A 17778-nucleotide genomic window follows, 5' to 3' on the forward strand; every position below is an offset into this window, starting at 1 on the left:
GGGCAACAGAGTCGTATGTCACCTTCACAGCCCAGTACATCGCAGAAGATTGGTCATTGTCCTCTCACGTCTTCCAAACAAGGGCCATGTCAGAGTATCACACAGGGGCAAACGTTGCTGAGCTTCTTCGTAACGTAGCAGCCGAGTGAGAAAGATGCTACCTTAGTCACAGACAACGCAGCTAATATGGCTGTTGCTGCAGTTAGCTGGCTTTCTCCACATCAAGTCCTACACACACACCCTCAACCTGGTCTCCCAGCGTGCACTGAAGATGTAGTAAGACTACTAGGAAGAGTGCGACGTGTGGTTTTAATTTCAAGGCTCACATTTGTGCTGTTTTTATTTTATTATAGAGGCTCTATTTTGGCCAAATGTTTTATTTTTTTACCTTACAGCACTACTTTAGAGAACACTGAGTAGTCAGAGCACTTAATTTGTTATTTAAAAACATATTGGTTAATCTATTGAACAATTAGAGAGATACATAAAGTTATATTAAAACTAGTCCACATTTGTGCTGTGTGGACATTTCAATTAATTTTGAAACTGTAAACTTTAAAAAATGCTGTACATGTTATGTACCTCTTTTTGTCTTAATTGAAATAAATGTCAGCTGCTGGACTGACTGACATTGTGCATTGTGTATGGGAACGACATTCATGGTTTATCATCTCTAGAACTGTATGATTCAACTTGTTTGTTTTTTTTAAGGAGGAAAAGAAAATTGCAACCACTGATTATATCTAATCGCAATACTTGTAGAATCGCAATTATAAAGAATCGTGACACATATTGAATTGGCACCTTAGAATCGCGATACAATCAAATCGTGATGTCCAGGTCCTGTGGCTGAAAAATAAGCCCAAATCATCAGCCCTCCACCTGATGATGATATGCTGCGTTTGGTTTCCTCCAAATATGGCACTGTGCATTATGACCAAACGATCATCTGTCCAAAATGCATTGGTTCAGAAAAACCTAAGATGTGATGTCATGTTCTGCTAGAAACTATTCAAAACAAGCCGTACCTGTTCAGTCTTTTTCAAATTGTACTGTCATGAACTTTAACATTTAACATTCTAACTGAGGCCTGTAGAGTCTGAGATATAGCTCTTGAGAGTTTGGCAGATTTTGCCTGAGCACTGCACAACCGGACATTGGGGGCGAACTTGCTGTTACATCCACTCCTGTGTAGACTGGCAGCTCTCGTGAATGTTTTCTACTCGTGAATAATCTTTCTTTGATGGACTAAATTGTTTGTATCTGGCAAACCCTTCCCATGGGCAGCACTTGTTTAGCTAAGATAATGTTTTACAGAGATGTTACTGATTATCAATTAATCAAGTGCAAATGATGAGCTGCACCTGGCTCCTACTCACTCTCCTCCTAATTTTTTGTTTTTTACACATCGTTTAAGCATTTTGGCCTTGTTTTCATAAAACAAACAATGACAAAGTGAATATGCCATATAACATGCACAACAATATATGTCATTCAATAGTATATCAAGTAAGTTTTAATGCATGAGCTCTAATTTTTCTATACATAATATATCATGTTAGTGTAGCCATTCAAGTCCCAAAAGTGATGGGAGCTGACAATAAAAAATTTTAAATATTTAATGCCTACTGTTGGCATGAGAATGGACTGCTATTGGCTTCTTATTCACAATGTTTTATTGCTCTTACAGTAATGAGCACGATTGCTGTCAAGTCTTGGAAGCTTTAGTTTAGTTGCATTTGCTACCTCCACTTCCGTCTTGCTGTCTGCTGTTCTGCTGTGTTTGTGTCAGAGATTAAAAGGCTGCAAAAGTGGTAGAGATTTCAGCCCAGATTTCTCCTTTTCATTCAAATTAGGCACTCTTGTTTAGCCTGAGCTCCTAATTATTGTCAGAGAACACATGACGTAAGACAATTTAGGACCGAACTATTAATTATTCTAAACAATGACGCGATCTGTTGGACTCCTGCGAAAAGCATAAGTCAAATTAACCCACCCATGCCTGTACTTGCCAATCCATTAAAGTGAGCGCACGCAGTCCAGACTTGATTCATGTTTAAAGTGATAAATAAACATTACAGGGTCGGACTTAGTGAGATTGCAATTGGGTTTCTTAAGGGAAAGTGACCAGGATGCTCTGGCAGAACAGAAATTTATAGGAAATGAATACAAATACATACATTTAAAAAATGTGTTTGCCTTTTATGCTTGAGACAAAATTGCAAGTGACAGATGTGACATACCCACAGCAACGGAACGACATCATTAAAAGAGCGTAAACTATCAGTCAGCTCTATCAATTGCTGGAAGAAAATTTCATCAGTTTCACTGTTTTTAAACAGACAGGCCTACTACAGAATGGCTTTAAAAGTGAGTCCTTTTAGGGGTGACCCTGCAGCCGACAGTTATGGTGAATATCTGTGTCTGTATCTGTGTCATTCCCTTATCTCTTTACCCATTTCCTGAACGAAAGGCAAAATGCCCCAAAATGATCTTTTATTAAAAAGGGAAGAAATCAGTTCCTTCACCTCTCCCAAACTTAAATAGTTCCCCAGTGAGTCTGAATGGTTGTGGATTTGTTTGAACTGTTTAAATCGAAATAGAAATACAAGGGATTAGTCTTTTTTATTCAGTAAATTTTTCCTTGTCAAAATGTGGTGCTTTATCACCCACAATGAGCAGCATTATCTTTTGGTTGGAGTATGGAGCTACCAAAATTAAGCAACTTTTTCCATAACTCCCTCCCCTCGAAGACCCAGCCTAATACAAAGGTGACATTACACCTGGTGTGCAAAAGCACAACTAGAAAGCACAGCAATAAGACGTTTATTGGAAAGGTACATCCTGAAACTCAATGATCAGCACATCCTTCAGTCTAATGTTACCACTGAACTGCCTGCCGAACGTCTTGGGTCTAAATTTACACTGTGTGTCTATCTTTATGCATGAAGAAAGCCTTTTATTTAAACTGAGATCAACCATCATCTGACAAGTGAATACAAAAGAGAAAGGACCAACACATCACATGTGAACAAATTACAATACACTAGAGTAGTAATCTTACCTTTTCTTCTTTGGATCAAAGGAATTTCTGGGAGACAACTGAAGCTCTTTGCAGTATGTTGTAATCTGTTGTCATTGAGAAATAAAGACAAGACTGTGTTAGTCAAATAGATTACCCAACTATAATTGGGTTGTGCAGGACCACACCAGCATAGTAAATAGATTCTGTCATCTATGAGGCTTTCTTTTCCTTTGATTGTGTCGTTCATCAGCGGAAAGATGAAACTTGGCCTGGCTCCTATAAATTCCACCGATGAACTGCAGTGCAAGTTGGCCATTTAAATTCTAATCTGTCGGGCGCCTGTCACACTGCTGGGAGCAACACATCCATGGAAAAACAGCCACCACAGAGGAAACAATGCTGACAAGTGACACCACAGCAAAACAGTCATTTGGAGAAGTCAACCAACAGACAAAAATATCTAACACAATGTAATGCATCTCTGTGAGGTGAAGGACAAGTTGGATCGATTCTTGTAATCATGTCCAATGGTAGCTGTGTCATATGTGACAACTAAAGAGTCACAACTTTACCATGAGACATAAACATACAACTTGGTCTGTAACCAATCACTTTTTGCCCTCTGTGTTGCTGTCGCTTTTATCTATTCGTTCTTTATCTTTGCCTTCATTATGTTTACAGTTGACTGTGGAAAAATACTCTGTGCTGCTATCCATTTACGTCATAAAGCATATCTTGGAATTTTTCCTACAAACTAAGAGAACATAAAGTGCGTTTTTTTTTCCTCCCAAGACGCAGCATTGCCTGTTGTAAAAGGCACTTTGATCAACTACAGGATTTAAAACATTATCTGCAGTACTCAACACCTATTTGTTTTTCTTTTAGACAATTTAACATGATTGATAATGATAATTATGATGAAAATAGTTGATATAATAGCGCCACAATAGTTGCAGCACGTTGCAGTACCTCTAAACATGTGGTGTCTTTCTTGGTATCGTCTTGAGATTTTCTAATTTACTGTGAAAACACCAGATTTTTTTTTTTAAATTTATACCGTACCACTGGAATGATTTCGGAAGGTAATTAAAAAGCGTTTTAACTTCTGTCATTGTGCGTAATCATACCAATGGGAAAATTATTTACATGTTGAGCTTGATTGAACTTTTGAAAGCCCAAGCAATGCCTGGAATAAAAACCCAAATCTAGGCTAGTTGAAGAGGAATGTCTTGGATGCAGAGCAGGAGCAAAAGAGAAAGAAATGATGAGACAGATATACCCATTTCTTCCCTCGACTATTACTGGGAATGTAAGAGATCACTGGTAAATAAAATGGACAACAAGAACACTATAGGAATTTTGGAAATGCAGTATTATGCGTTCCACCAAGATATGGCTGCAGGAACATATTCCATACTCCAAAGCCTTTCTACACTGATCAAAGATATAAAGGCAGACAGAGACTGCAGACAGATTAGTAAGCATGAAGGAGGAGGGATTGCAGGGTTTGTAAAAAACATAGCGTAATTCAGGACACATTGCTGAAAAGAAGCATCTCTGTACCTGGGATGTTGTGCTGTTGGCTGTGAGTTTCTCCTCAAAATTTTCTATTGAGAGAAGTCGCCAGTGTTACCTGCTGATACTGCATGTGATGCCATCAGCATCAGTTGCTGCCAAGCTACAGACACAACATCCCAGTGCATTTGTAGTGATCTCTGGGGATTTTAACCACACCTCTTGCTCAGCTACACTTCCATTAGTTTGTCAACTGATTTTATTTACTTATTCATTTACTTCTATTATTTTTCCTCAATAATTTCTACTGCAACAATATAATTTCCCTTTGGTGATTAACAAAGCATCATTCAATACAATTCAAGTCAATTCAGTTCAGCCTAATGATGGGGGGGAATGTTGGTAATCTGAACTCAGTTTAGAATAATATTGCTCTATAACTTGTTATAATGTGCCAAAACACTTAACAATATTATTCAAACTGACATGAACTACCACCGCAGCTCTTCATTAATTTGTGGCTGCTCTGTGTTGTTGCGAGCTATAGCAATCAATTAATAATGGATTAACATTATTCTATTGATGCTCCTGATGAAAGATATAGATGACGTCTCAAGTTCAAAGGATCTACCATCATCACTGTTTATTTTGTCTACCAGCAAGTGAAAGAATGTTAGGAAGCAAAGAAATGTGGCAAAACATAACATTTGAGAGGCTTTGAGGAATTCTTTCCAACTTGGTTTTGCTTAAATTTTTACTTAACTATGAGTTGACAATAATTTAATGACTAGTTGTTTGAGTTCGCTTTTTTAAATAATGGATTCGAAATGTATCAGTTCATAAAGTCTGCTTGTAGGTTCAATAATTACAGTTTCTGGTTACACAATCATTAAAGTATTAATGACAAATCTGTTTTGCATGGAAACAAACATCAAGTCCACTAACAACAGGGGATACAGGTTTATGTGGCTGGTAATAACACAGGACTGTGATCACTAACAGCACATATTATTATTTTTTATTTTTTTTTTTAAATCTGGAACTTCCGAGCAGGACAGAGAATTTTTCGCTTTTCTTTATCACTCAATAAAAGTCTTCGATACAACAGCACAACCCAACATATTACAGGTCACACCCATTCCCACAACCATAGAAGAAATTTCATGCAGGTATTGACATGTCTATGTTATGCCCTGTATTTTCAATCATGAACCTGGTGATGTTCAAATATGCCAATATCTGTTCAAAAGAACCTACTCTCTTTTGATGTTCCTCAAACATGATGGAGCACATTTCTTATAAATGCATGCATATCAAATAAACACAGAATGATCTTTGTTGGTCGTTTAACAACCATTCCGACTTTTCTGGAGGAATAAGAGGACTCTTTTAACCAAAGCTGCACATTAAAAACCATCTGTCTGTTTCTCAGACAACTGGACAAATTCATTAGACTTCGATCTGAAAATTAGGTGGCCAATGGGTTGAAATAGTGGATCAACAAAAAATGAATTGCCTGATGTTCTAATTAACCAGCTATGAGTTGTGAAACTTTTTCCCCATCACTCAGGAAAACACAAAGCGCACAATTTGTAACATTTGTAAGGCAAAAAATTTATGAAAAAATGCTTCATCATTCCCTGAGGGACATAATATTGTTGTTGTATAACGAGGAAAAAATAACATTTCTGAATAATAATCAGTTGAACTACTGTTGGAAAGTTGGAAGGAGTTCAAATCTCCAGAGATCATATACACAGCAGGGTGTTGTGTAGCTTGGCAGTAGCTGAGCTGAGGAAGTCAGAACTATCAAAGGCAAGTAAGGGCCCGTTTATACTTGCACAGAGGTATCATATTGCATCACTCACAGTGAGACACGCAGACACAGATTTTTTTCAAAGCAGATGGACAGACGTGTAATCCTTCAAAATGCTAATAGCAAATAGACTTCAGAGATGAGGCAATGTGTTGATGACTAAAAGTTCAATTATACTGGGAGGGGCCGACAACAGCTGATTTCATAATAAACAGGACAACGCACCAAAAATGCTAAAAATCAAAGAAGCAGAGATGAAAAAATAGATAACAGCTACACCAAACAATTATCAGTGTTTAACTTAGCTTCACTCCATCACAAAGGTCTTTGTCCATGACTTCTGTGTTTTCCACAGCAGAGCAAAGCTAAAGGACCAACAACAACACAAACACAACCAAGAGCAGTCCACAGCTCAGATTGTTCCGCATATATCTGATACTCCCAATAAATGGCAATTATATTATATGTAGACATGTGTTTGCGAAGCCCCAATGCAGAGACCCTGCAGAAGTGTGTTCAGATCCTAACACAGGGAAACTCTTGGCAGACAACGTGGACATATAGAAACTCAAAATAAGTCAAGAAGGAAAATATAAATGAAATTAAGCTGTGAAGGAGCAACCACAAAAACGTTTTGGTTAACTAAGATAATCTGACACTTAAAACAGCTTAATCCTGCTGAGCATACCAATGCGTTTTTAAGATAAAAAAGGTCAAACTGAGAACATTTAAACTAGGAAGAGCACAAAGTATTATTACTAGATGACCGGCCATTTTCCCAGGCCAAGGATAAAGGTTTCTGAAATATTATAGTGAGCCCAAAATACTGAATACCAAGCATGAAATACTTCTAGAAAGTTTTACTAGAATTGTTTGAATCTCATTGCATGCCCCAAACACACACAACATATCAAAAGCCAGTACAACACCAGCAATCTGTTCTACAACAGTCTCTTTGGGGAATAAAACATTATTATTTTCTTTTTTATTTGGATTTCTTTTTTATTTGGATTTTATTTGTACAAATACCTCTGTGCAGTAACCCAGAACAGTTTATTTTAAATTTTTGATTGTCACAGAGAGAAGGCCCTTTAATCTGCTGCAGTTTTGGAGAAAAAATAAGTTATTTAAAGTCAGTGTTTTATTATGAACACAGAGTTTGAATCTTAACTTATAATAAAAAAATAATTGAGAGTAATGATTTTATTTAGTGAATTTTTATTGTCTAAGCAAAACTCTGAAAGTCTGAATTTGGCGAAGTTGCAAAGAGGTGACATTTTTAGTTATTTTGTTGACATCTTACAAACAACATTTCAGAATAACTAAGAGAAAATAACAAAAAAATTAACTGTTAATGAAACTAATAATTGGAATTATTATTAGTGTCGACTCTGAAAATACCTGCACAACAATAGTTATCTCTGTTAAATCATCTTCTGGTTATTTATCCATTCATCCATTTAAACAACTGATGCTTAGTTATGGAAATTAATATCAATACAATGGGCCTCATGCAAGAACATTTTTGTATTTTTATTCTAAATTTCTCTTACTTTTTTCGTAAGAAGGTCTCGTATGAACACGCCACGTCAGATTCAACAAACGCTCTTAACTTCGGAAAAAGTGTGTTAACGACCTGCGTAAATGATGAATCCCACCCGTGCGTATTTAAGTGCACGTGCACGAGGATTGTAAATTTGCATACTCTGGATCACTCGTAAATTCTGTTCGTATCTGAAAGAAAACGTAAGATACGAAAAGATTGGTGAATGCGCAAATTCTCTTAAATCACTCGTACGCACGACTTAAGAACAAATCTGTGCGTACGAACGGTTGTTGCATGATGCCCATTGTCTCAAATCTTTTCGGACATTATTTACTGTAGAGATGCATACTTGATTCTGCTTGTGGTAACAGGCTGATCCTTCTTAAAGCCCACTATTAGAATCTTGCGCAGCAGCTTCCTGGAATTTTGAGTCTGGCAAACTGCTGCTGTTTCTTCAAGAACAGGGCATCCTCATTAAGATATGCAGAGAAACAAACAGTAGAATAACTTGACTAAACCGACCAGGGGGGCCCAGGCTCACAGGCAGCTGAGTCACTCATCTTTTAAGTTAAACATCATCAGCGCTGTCAAATGAGCCCTTTTTAGACAGAGATTTTAAAGACAATTCTGTTTAATGTTGTCTGAGATGGAAATGTGCCGGAGCGACACAGATGTATTCAGTTTGATGACAGCTCTCCTGAGGGGACCTTGATGTCATTGATTTGAAATTAAGATCCTAGTCAAAGTTTGTATTCAGCTTTTAGAGAAGGAAGTGGAATTTACTTTTCCATTTCATGGCAGCACAATATTTATGGTTTAGACCAAGATTTTGCTTCCACTCCTGATGCAGGAGACAATGCTCTCTAGACTTTTACAAAGGTTTTCAGTTAAGTCAACAGTGAGAGGAAAACTTCAGGAAAACATAGGAAGCCTACTTCCACAAAAGACCAGGAACAAATTCTCACCATCTATAACTATGGTTCTAGAAGCTCAGTAGCAGTGCATTTTACCCAAGCTTCTCTTGAACTGGTTAATCATCTTCATGTGGAGAGGACGTGAATCCATTATCGCTCAAAAGAGAAGCTTTTGGGGTGCCGTGTGGCTCCACTGGCTGTGCATGGACCACATATGCAACATTTTTTACTACATACCTTGCAGTTAACATCTTTAAGTGTGGTAACATAAGTAAGATTTAATTAAATAAGAGTGTATAAGAAATATCAAGGATAAGAAACAAAATCTGAAAAAGAAATCACTTTCATACTGACCAAGCTCTGTGAAATTGCATTCTATTTAACACTCGAAATACAATATCAGCGAGAATAACGTGATGATGATATATAGGCAAATACTTTTAATACACACTGATAGACTCAGGCCTATTCATGAGGGTTGCATTCCACTTGTGAACCCATCCGTGCATGCTAGTTTGCTGTATAAAATTTATGCAAAAAAGCAAAACTTGTGCTTCTTTGCGATGTTGAGCATGTTCCTGCATGTACATATTGTGTAAACGATACATTTTTTTATATACTGTGCAGCCCTTATGTCACAACTTTTTATGTTTCTACCCTAATAACAAATTAATTGATCTAAATATGTGTGTACGCATGGTCTGATTTTTTGTCTTATTAAATTCGAGTTTGTGTGAAGGAAAAGCTGAACATACAGTTGTTTTTTGTACCATTTATTAATCTGGTGCCTGATGTTCTTGTACACAGGTGTTATGTATTTTTTTACCCACTGAACCTTCTTTTTTGTTCTAGACAGCTTTCCTGCTTTCAAACGCTACTGACTGCACATGAATCCATGGTGCAAAACTGCACTCAGCTGTCTCAAGGTAGTAATGAATTTCTTAAAAAAAAGTAACATTTGTATCATTTGTAAATTCATGTAGATTAAATCAGGAAATAACTCAATTGCAAAAGGCCATTTCATGGTTCAGAGTTTTAATATAGCCTGAGGGAAAAGTAAGCTGACAACATTTCTTAGTTGTTCTACCTGGTTTTTGATTTGCTTGTGTACTTCCACTCTCCTTATTTTACAACATAAGCAGCCAGTAGGTAATGTTAGTCCCACTGGGCTAAATAAGTGGAAAAAAAGGCTACTTTACAACCTATCACGTTTAACAGAACTACAAAACAAGCAGCGAACATACTGTAGGAAAAAAGTGACCGCTAGTTTAGTGTGAGACAGTTGCTCAAACTGATCACATTGTTGGTTATGTCCATGTCATCATATATTATTATATGTTATCAAATATGCTGTTAAACTGAGAAATCGTGACATTCTTTACAACAGACGATTAGACATTTCCAAGTGAGTAATTACATGGCAATATGTACATGTCATTGAGAAACCCAGCGTTCATACAAAGAATAATATGAGTTTATAAGATTACATATTTATATGTAGAAAACCTCTGCAGTTGCAAGAGATGAAGTCTTATGACACAAGATCAGAGTTTTGCACTTTGAGACACAAAGAGGGCACTGCAGACACTTTGCTACCTTAGGGACCCCTATTTGCCCTTTTACTGCCCTGGAACTACAATCTTCTTCTACACTCGGCAAAGGCCTTTGATCCCCTCGGAATACTGAACAACTTCTTTCCATCTTTTTTGCTGTTTTGTAGTTAACTGGCTTGTCGTCTCTGCTTAGGAGCTTGGTGTGCCTACCAAACCAGGATGAACGGTTTCCTGCCCTCCAGATGTGCATGCACCTCTGTGATGATGTAGCACATAAACCCATCTACATGTAGACACTCTGAATATCAATTTCCTCAAACCTTTAACTTATCTTTTTACTGATGTGAGCAAAAAAATATAAAGAATATTTTCCATTGTGGCTAGGCGATACACACTTGTGTACTTACAGGTAGCATCTCTGGGTGTTTTTTGACTAGACTAGCTTTTGTACTGAAAATAACAGTTAGTTGGTCATTTAATAAATGCTCTTGGGAGCATCATTACAAGTGTACAGGCTGTATTTTTCAAAATGATGACATGTTTTTGTTCAGCAGATCCTACAACTTATATATTTGTAAGTTCTCTATACGCTTTTTACAAGCCCTTACCAATTTTTTTCAATATATGAGCTTTATAGCATAACAAGTCTAATAGGCAAAGGTTATCATCAAGTCTGATGTGATGGTTGCCTGCACTTTCTGTTAATCCAAATCAGGACTAACTAAACTCTACTGCAGGTCTAAGGCAGTAATGTCAGTGTGTCCTCTGTGGATGACACAGGCCTAATGTCACGTATACTCGCAGTTTTTCTGTCTCCACTGATTTACATGAGCAACTAATGCTTTTGTCGTGTCACTTGTGGAAGTCTAAAAGACACAGAAGTCGTGGAACTCGCAATGAAGCAGAGTTTTCTGAAACTTGAGTGAGACACATGGTAATTTACAACACTTAACGTGGCATTTCTGTACTGTCGTAAACAAGAACGTTCCCTCAAAGCAACGACCACACGCTAGTTCTCGTTTTAGTAAGTTCAGTAAATATGTGCTTCTGTGAGCACTGAGGTAAAACTCAGCGACATATTTGTCTGCAGAAAGGGGCTCTCCTCCTGTCTCTCCGGTGACAGTCTGTCTTCCGCATTGCTCGGCAGCAGACCACTTGGCTAAATACAGAAACCCCCAGAGACGCCCAGAGTCCCGTTTAGCAGAACTTGTCGGTTCGCAGTGTTTGATATTTTTAATGCATGACTGAGCCTTGCTCAGCACGCGCTAGCGACAAGTTAGCTTTGTTAATACCCTCGTGTAACATTCCTACCGGCCAAGGCTATCGTGTCGAGTCCACGCCCTCATTGTTAACTCCGTCCGAGCTACAGTAAAAAATCATATTCTGGTCTAACAATGCCGGACAAATTGAGGGCGAGTTGCTCCCGACGTTATCAGCTCCATGTATTCACGCAGCAGTTTTAAGGCAGCCGGTAACCACCAACGTGCTTAAATCGTTCAAAGTGTGAAGGTTAGCTCGCTTACCTCGCTTTCTAGGAAATATGTGAAAGGTTGAAATCCCACCAAAAAAGTGAAACTTCTTGATCCAAATTCTGGGAGAGTTGTAGGCAGTGACGTCACGCTCTGAAATTCCAGCCGTCTCAGTCGGTTCAGAGGTTTGCCCATGTAAGGCAGCAGGCCAAAACACCACGGCCCCACAGCGACCGAGTGCTTCACTCACACTCTTGTATGAAAAAGCAGAAAAAGGCCGAACGAGACATATCATGTAAGGCAGTTCCCTCTATTACTATGAACCGTTAAAAAAAAAAAGTCTTATCCAAAATGAATAAAACATATCACAGATCCAGGCGTTTACATCGCATAGACAATGGACAACATAGTGATAAAGCCAGGCAATAAACAGCTCAGGGTGTTGGCCACAAGGTCTTAACGACTTTAGTAGTTATGTGCTTGTTTTATTGTATTTATTTATCTCTAGCAATGTCACACTAAAAAAAAAAAATGGCATTGCTGTTTTAAAAACGGGGCATTTTAAGGGTGTTCTGATAAAGATGACTGGACAGGTTTAGCAAAGTAGCGGCTGAAAAGGAAACAGCCCAGAAGGTGTCTCATTACAAGCACATGCAGAGCACTCATCCAGTGAGGTGTGAATTGGTACATGTTATAATCTGATTCAAATTTAAATTCAAATGCTATGCCGCAGTGCTCCGACATCCTGTCATGCACTGTCTATCATCTGGACGTGTGAGAAACCGTGTCCATTAGTGTTTGTGGTTTTTTCTCTTAACCAAATTCTATATTTAGCTTTAGCTATTTTTCTGGTAAATATTACTGAAATCTGTTGAAATATTGCTCAACACACACATAAGCATGATCTTGAAGATCAGACAGCAGTAATGAAGGTATATAGCCAGCTGAGGCCCTGTCACCTGCCTCTGTGCCATACAACTGGCACTGAGACAAAGTTTTAAAGTTACAAGTTTTAAACTTGACAGCTGGTGGGAAGTGATTCATTCATTCCTCATTTGCATTGGTTCATTGCATTTACTGTAGTTATGGCTTTTCCACCTTCTCGATGTGGTTTGTCAGCTAAGCAGTGCCTCCCTGCATGCACAGATTATGTCAGCACAGCCTTGGGTCTTGAGGTTTTGCATACTTCATGGATTCTGTGTTAAGAAGTACAATGATCTCAACAAGGATCTAGATACTGAAATTTACATGTTTTTGGTTTAGCATTTATCAACAAGTGGAAAAATAGGCAGTTGTACTAGCTTCCTAAAGGGTTAAATTTTACAAAAACAAGTATTTCTGTCAGAGTAAAGCGTTGCTGCATGACGATCTGAGATGTGTCTTTATAGTAGAGTTTAGATTGTACACAGTGAGTGTACTCTATTAGTGAGTTATTTTCTCACCAGGAGACAATCATTGTCAGGGTGGGGTTGGGAAGGTATGACACGGATGCGGACTTCAGAAGAAAACTGTTTATTTCACAAACAAAAAACAAAGTTCAAACAAAAGGCAGATTAAAAAAACTTGACAGTGAAAAACAAACAAAAAGACTAAGCATGGCATGGGATAAATAAATACTTAACCTGGCAGGTGATGAAGATCATGGGGAAAAACAGGTAACATGGGTAAGTAGGCGGTCAGGTTGGTAAGGCAGGCAGGTCAGGTAAGTATGGCAAGTAAAGATCCAGCGACATGACAGGGGAGACTGGAAACTAAATAGAGGGCTGGGAGTGATTGGAGAGTGAGTGCAGCTGAGGGGAAAAACACAGGTGAAGTGAGTGAAACTAATTAACTGAATGAAGGGAAACTAAAGCATGGCAAAACTAGAAACTAAACATGGACTACAAAACTAAGACATGATTAACACTAAAAACCAAAACGTAACCTAAAACACGAAACTTAAAACATGAGTCCCGTTTGCGTGACAATCATCAGATCAGGAAAAGTCTGTATTTATCATCTGATATTGTTGCATGTTCATAGATAAATACAATGTCCCTTCATATCATCAGATTTACACACACACTCCAAAGCTTTCGTCCATCATTAAAGTTTTTACAAAAAGGTTTCATTTTTTGCATTTTTTTTTCACACCAGTGACATGCCTTTTAAGAGTTGATGGCTCAGAGCCACCATGCATTCAAACATCGTTTTCCAAAATAATCCAAATATTTATTTATTTACTTTTGATTAGGTACTAAAGAAGGCAAAAATACAGACTTGGTGTGCAAAGGCCTGAAGTAATCAACCACAGGATGATACGATTTGTCAGGGAAACTTGCGTCACTCTACAAAGATATCCACCCTCCTCCCTCTGTATCTCCACTTTATTCAATCTTCAGATCATGCTGTATTCGCTGTTCCTCAGAAGTGGGAAGTTGGATCTCTTTTGCTCTTGCTTTCTGCTTAAATTTTTTTTTCGCCCATCAGAAGTTAAAAATTTTGACTTCCCATTCGTCACTGAATATACCATCTGTACAGCACTGGTAACTGTGCTTACAAAAGCAAACAGTGAAATATTGGCCATATATGAGGTTAAGTACAACAAATAGGAATGGAGCGACACTAAAATGTAGAGTTTATGAAGCGGATATGTGACAAAGTAATTACATATGTTCTCAACAGTGTTATTCACTGGCCAGCGGCCGTGACGTTCTGCAGCGTGTGTTTTAACAACTTGGGTCACTTCAACACATCACTTGCGACGAGGCTGTGCTAAAAAGAGGGATCAGTAGCCTAACAACTGTACATGATCGAATTGAAGATAAGGGAATTCTAAGTATTTGAGAATAAAACAGCCAGTCAAGTATTTTTCTATCAATCTGATGTTTGGTCTGAGTTCTAACTATTCACTGCATGCTCTCTCATATTATATGATGGGCTCCAAGGGTTGTTGAGTACAACAGATCTCAAAAGAGGCACACGCCGAGGAAGAGTGTAGCAGAGTGGATTTGTGTGGGTTCACTCTGCGCCCTAAAATTATCCATTTGCGTATAGGTGTAAATTAATGGATGAAAAGGGAGCTGCTGTACTTTCTCTCTGTGTTATTTTGACCAAAGCATGTCACAGATATGTCATTAAGACCTCTGAAAATTGTGTCAGCTTGTAAAAAAAAAGAAAAGGGTATAATTTTTCCTATGAAAAAAAAGGCCTTTATTTTAGCACATGGTTTCTGCCAGCTGCTCTGCAATAAGGTGATCGCTTGTTGTATTTTCGTCATATGTTGTTATATATTTGGAAAGGACACAAATTATGTCAGTGAGACCAAAATAAAAGAGAGAGAAGCAATAATCAGAAATCTACTGAAATCTTTCTCACACCAGACAATGTAGTTGAGCTATAGGAGGTACACATAGAAGCACCGATACTAATAATGGCTTTACGCCATGAAGTTGTAAAAAGAGGAGGTAGTTACATACACATCATAAGGATTAAGATGCAGAGCCATGAAACCTTTTCAATAAAATAAAGAAACTCATAAAGAGGACTTTTTTGAACCCGAAAAAGATTTTCCATTCGTCAATAATCTCTGTCGTCTTTTCCGTAAAGTGTCCACTGGCTCTTCTGATCAGAATACACTGATGCTTTTTAAGGTTTGGCATGGCACAATGTCTACTGTGAAAAAGCTCTCACTGTGCAATCCTACCTACAAAAATGTTTACATACAATGTAACTTTTTTAGACTGAATTACATTTGGCTTAATTATAATTGCTGTTTGGATTTCTTTTTCTTTTTTTTAGTAAATGACTGTGGCATTCATTGGCTGGCGTGGATGGTAGGTGTACAAAGTATACAAATCTCATACCAAAGACTGGAGTTTACATCCAGAGCCCTGCCTGTGGTTCATTTAAGAAAAAAAACACTTTTAGTTAAGGTTGGGAAGGGATTATGGTCTCCATCACACATAAATAAACATGTTGTGCCCCAAATAACTGTGGACATGTTCCTTTCCTTAATCGAGTGTGCTGACCCTAAAGAAGTGGCACCGCAGGTTTGGATAATTTGGTTTGAAAAAAGATTACAATCCTGTTTCCAAGAAAGCTGGGAGACTGTGTAAAATGTAAATGCAAACAGAATGCAATGGTTTGCAAATCTCATCAACCAGTTCTTTATTCACAACAAAATACAGTATAACAATAACATATAGAAAGTAAGACATTTTACCATTTCATGAAAAATATTAGCTAATGTCAAAAAAGTTGGGATTCGGGAGACAAGGCTAGATACACATCAGTAACATGACTGGGTACATAAAGAGCACCTTTCAGATGCAGAGTCTCTCAGATGTAAATACGGGCAGTGTCAGGTTTTGCATTTTTGGTCATGTTTTACGTTTCTGCCATATTATGGCACTTTTTTCCTCAGTCTCTCCTGCCCTGCCATCAGTTTCACTCACGTCACCTGTATTTCTGACCTCAGCTGCTTTCATTCACTAATCACCTTCCTCTGTATTTAGGCTACGTGCCCACGACAACGGTAACGACAGATAAACGCAGAACATTTCGACAGATGTGCCTATCTTGCACACGGCGACGGCGTTTTTAGGAGTTCAAAACGGAGCAAACGCAAACGCCCTCCAGAGTGGAGATCTTGAAAACGATCCAACCACTCGTCGCCGTAGGAACAGTTCAAAACGCAGAAGTGCGTTTTTTCCACACGTTAAGTGGGTAGTTCTCCATTAACGACTCACATATCTCACTATATTTATTTTGGACACTCTCCCAATCCACATTATCCACTGCCTTCCTGCCTTTGTAGTTCAGTGTCGTGTTCAGGAGCAACTGGACCTCATCTGTCCAAACAAAGTTTGAAGGCGTACTGTTGTTGCCGCCGCGCTTCGCCATTTTCTTCCAACTGACGCGGAGGAAGTAGCCACAAAACAGGCATTTCTCATATTTATTAATATATATATAACTCATATAACAATACCAAAGGTATTGTTGCTACTGCCACCTACTTCCGGGGCGTGCATACTACATCGGCAAACTGCGAGTTTTATGAGTTTTATACGTTTTCCCTGTTCCCATGGATAGACAGATATCCACCCCAAGACGCTCGTGAGAACGCAGATAAATTGTGGAGGAAAAAAACGGACATCTGCGTTTATGCTTCAGAGCGTTGTCGTGGGCACGTAGCCTTAGTCTCTAGGTTGGTTCATATTCCTTGTCAGATCCTCACCGTCACTCATGCAAAGACACTGGCATTCATGTTTGCATCAGATTTGTCCTTATTCATGTCAGCTTTTTTGTTTTTTTTCATAGTCGTAGTCAGATTTTTTTTTGTTTCTTAAGTTTTGTTTTGTCAGTTTTTTTATAGTCTCAGTTTAGGTTTTTGCATTCCGGCTTTGCCACGTTTTTTGTTACAGTTTCTTTCAGTTTATATCTGCATCCTGGTCCTCCTTCATCACCTCCACGCCCCCACACTTGACAGGCAGAGCTTCAGCAGTAGGGATGGGAATTGTTAAGATTTTTACGATTCCAATTCCATTTTCGATTCTGCTTAACGATTCGGTTCTTTATCGGTTCCCTTATTGATTCTCATTTGGAGAAAAAGGACAACAAACCGGTCGATTAGCATCAATTTTGTTTAGTTTAGAAGTAACACGAGTCATGATCGTACAAACCCAACAATGGTGAGGTCCACATTGGTCTATCATGGCCTGGGTAACTCGTCCCTGCTCTGGTGAAAGGAGAAGCTGGAGGTAGACGTGAACTGGGGGTAGTACCACCAGCCTCTGGCTCTGAGCCAGTCAGGCTCTGTCTCTCATGATTTCATCTAAATGTAATGCCTGAGAAGGCATTAATTTAACCATAACCGTTACTAACAGCAGGTTTTACAATGAGGCAAATGCGCTAACATGATAGGCAGTGTTAGTTAGTTAGTTAGTTAGTTACCTGCAG

The 17778-nt window shown here is 38.4% G+C and overlaps 1 protein-coding gene across 1 annotated transcript in view; it reads right to left on the reverse strand.

Annotated features, from left to right (window-relative positions):
* lpp (LIM domain containing preferred translocation partner in lipoma) overlaps positions 1-12086 on the reverse strand; it is a 176730-nt gene extending 164644 nt beyond the window's left edge. The window contains exons 1-2 of the mRNA XM_075484837.1: positions 11893-12086; positions 3065-3129 (exon numbers count right to left, since the gene is read on the reverse strand). The gene's annotated coding sequence lies outside the window, so the exon portion shown is untranslated. The remainder of the gene's footprint in view (positions 1-3064; positions 3130-11892) is intronic.
* Between the last annotated feature and the right edge of the window lie 5692 nt (positions 12087-17778).

The sequence above is a fragment of the Odontesthes bonariensis genome, chromosome 15 (genome assembly GCF_027942865.1).
Source record: "Odontesthes bonariensis isolate fOdoBon6 chromosome 15, fOdoBon6.hap1, whole genome shotgun sequence".
In the NCBI taxonomy this organism is placed as follows: Eukaryota; Metazoa; Chordata; class Actinopteri; order Atheriniformes; family Atherinopsidae; genus Odontesthes; species Odontesthes bonariensis.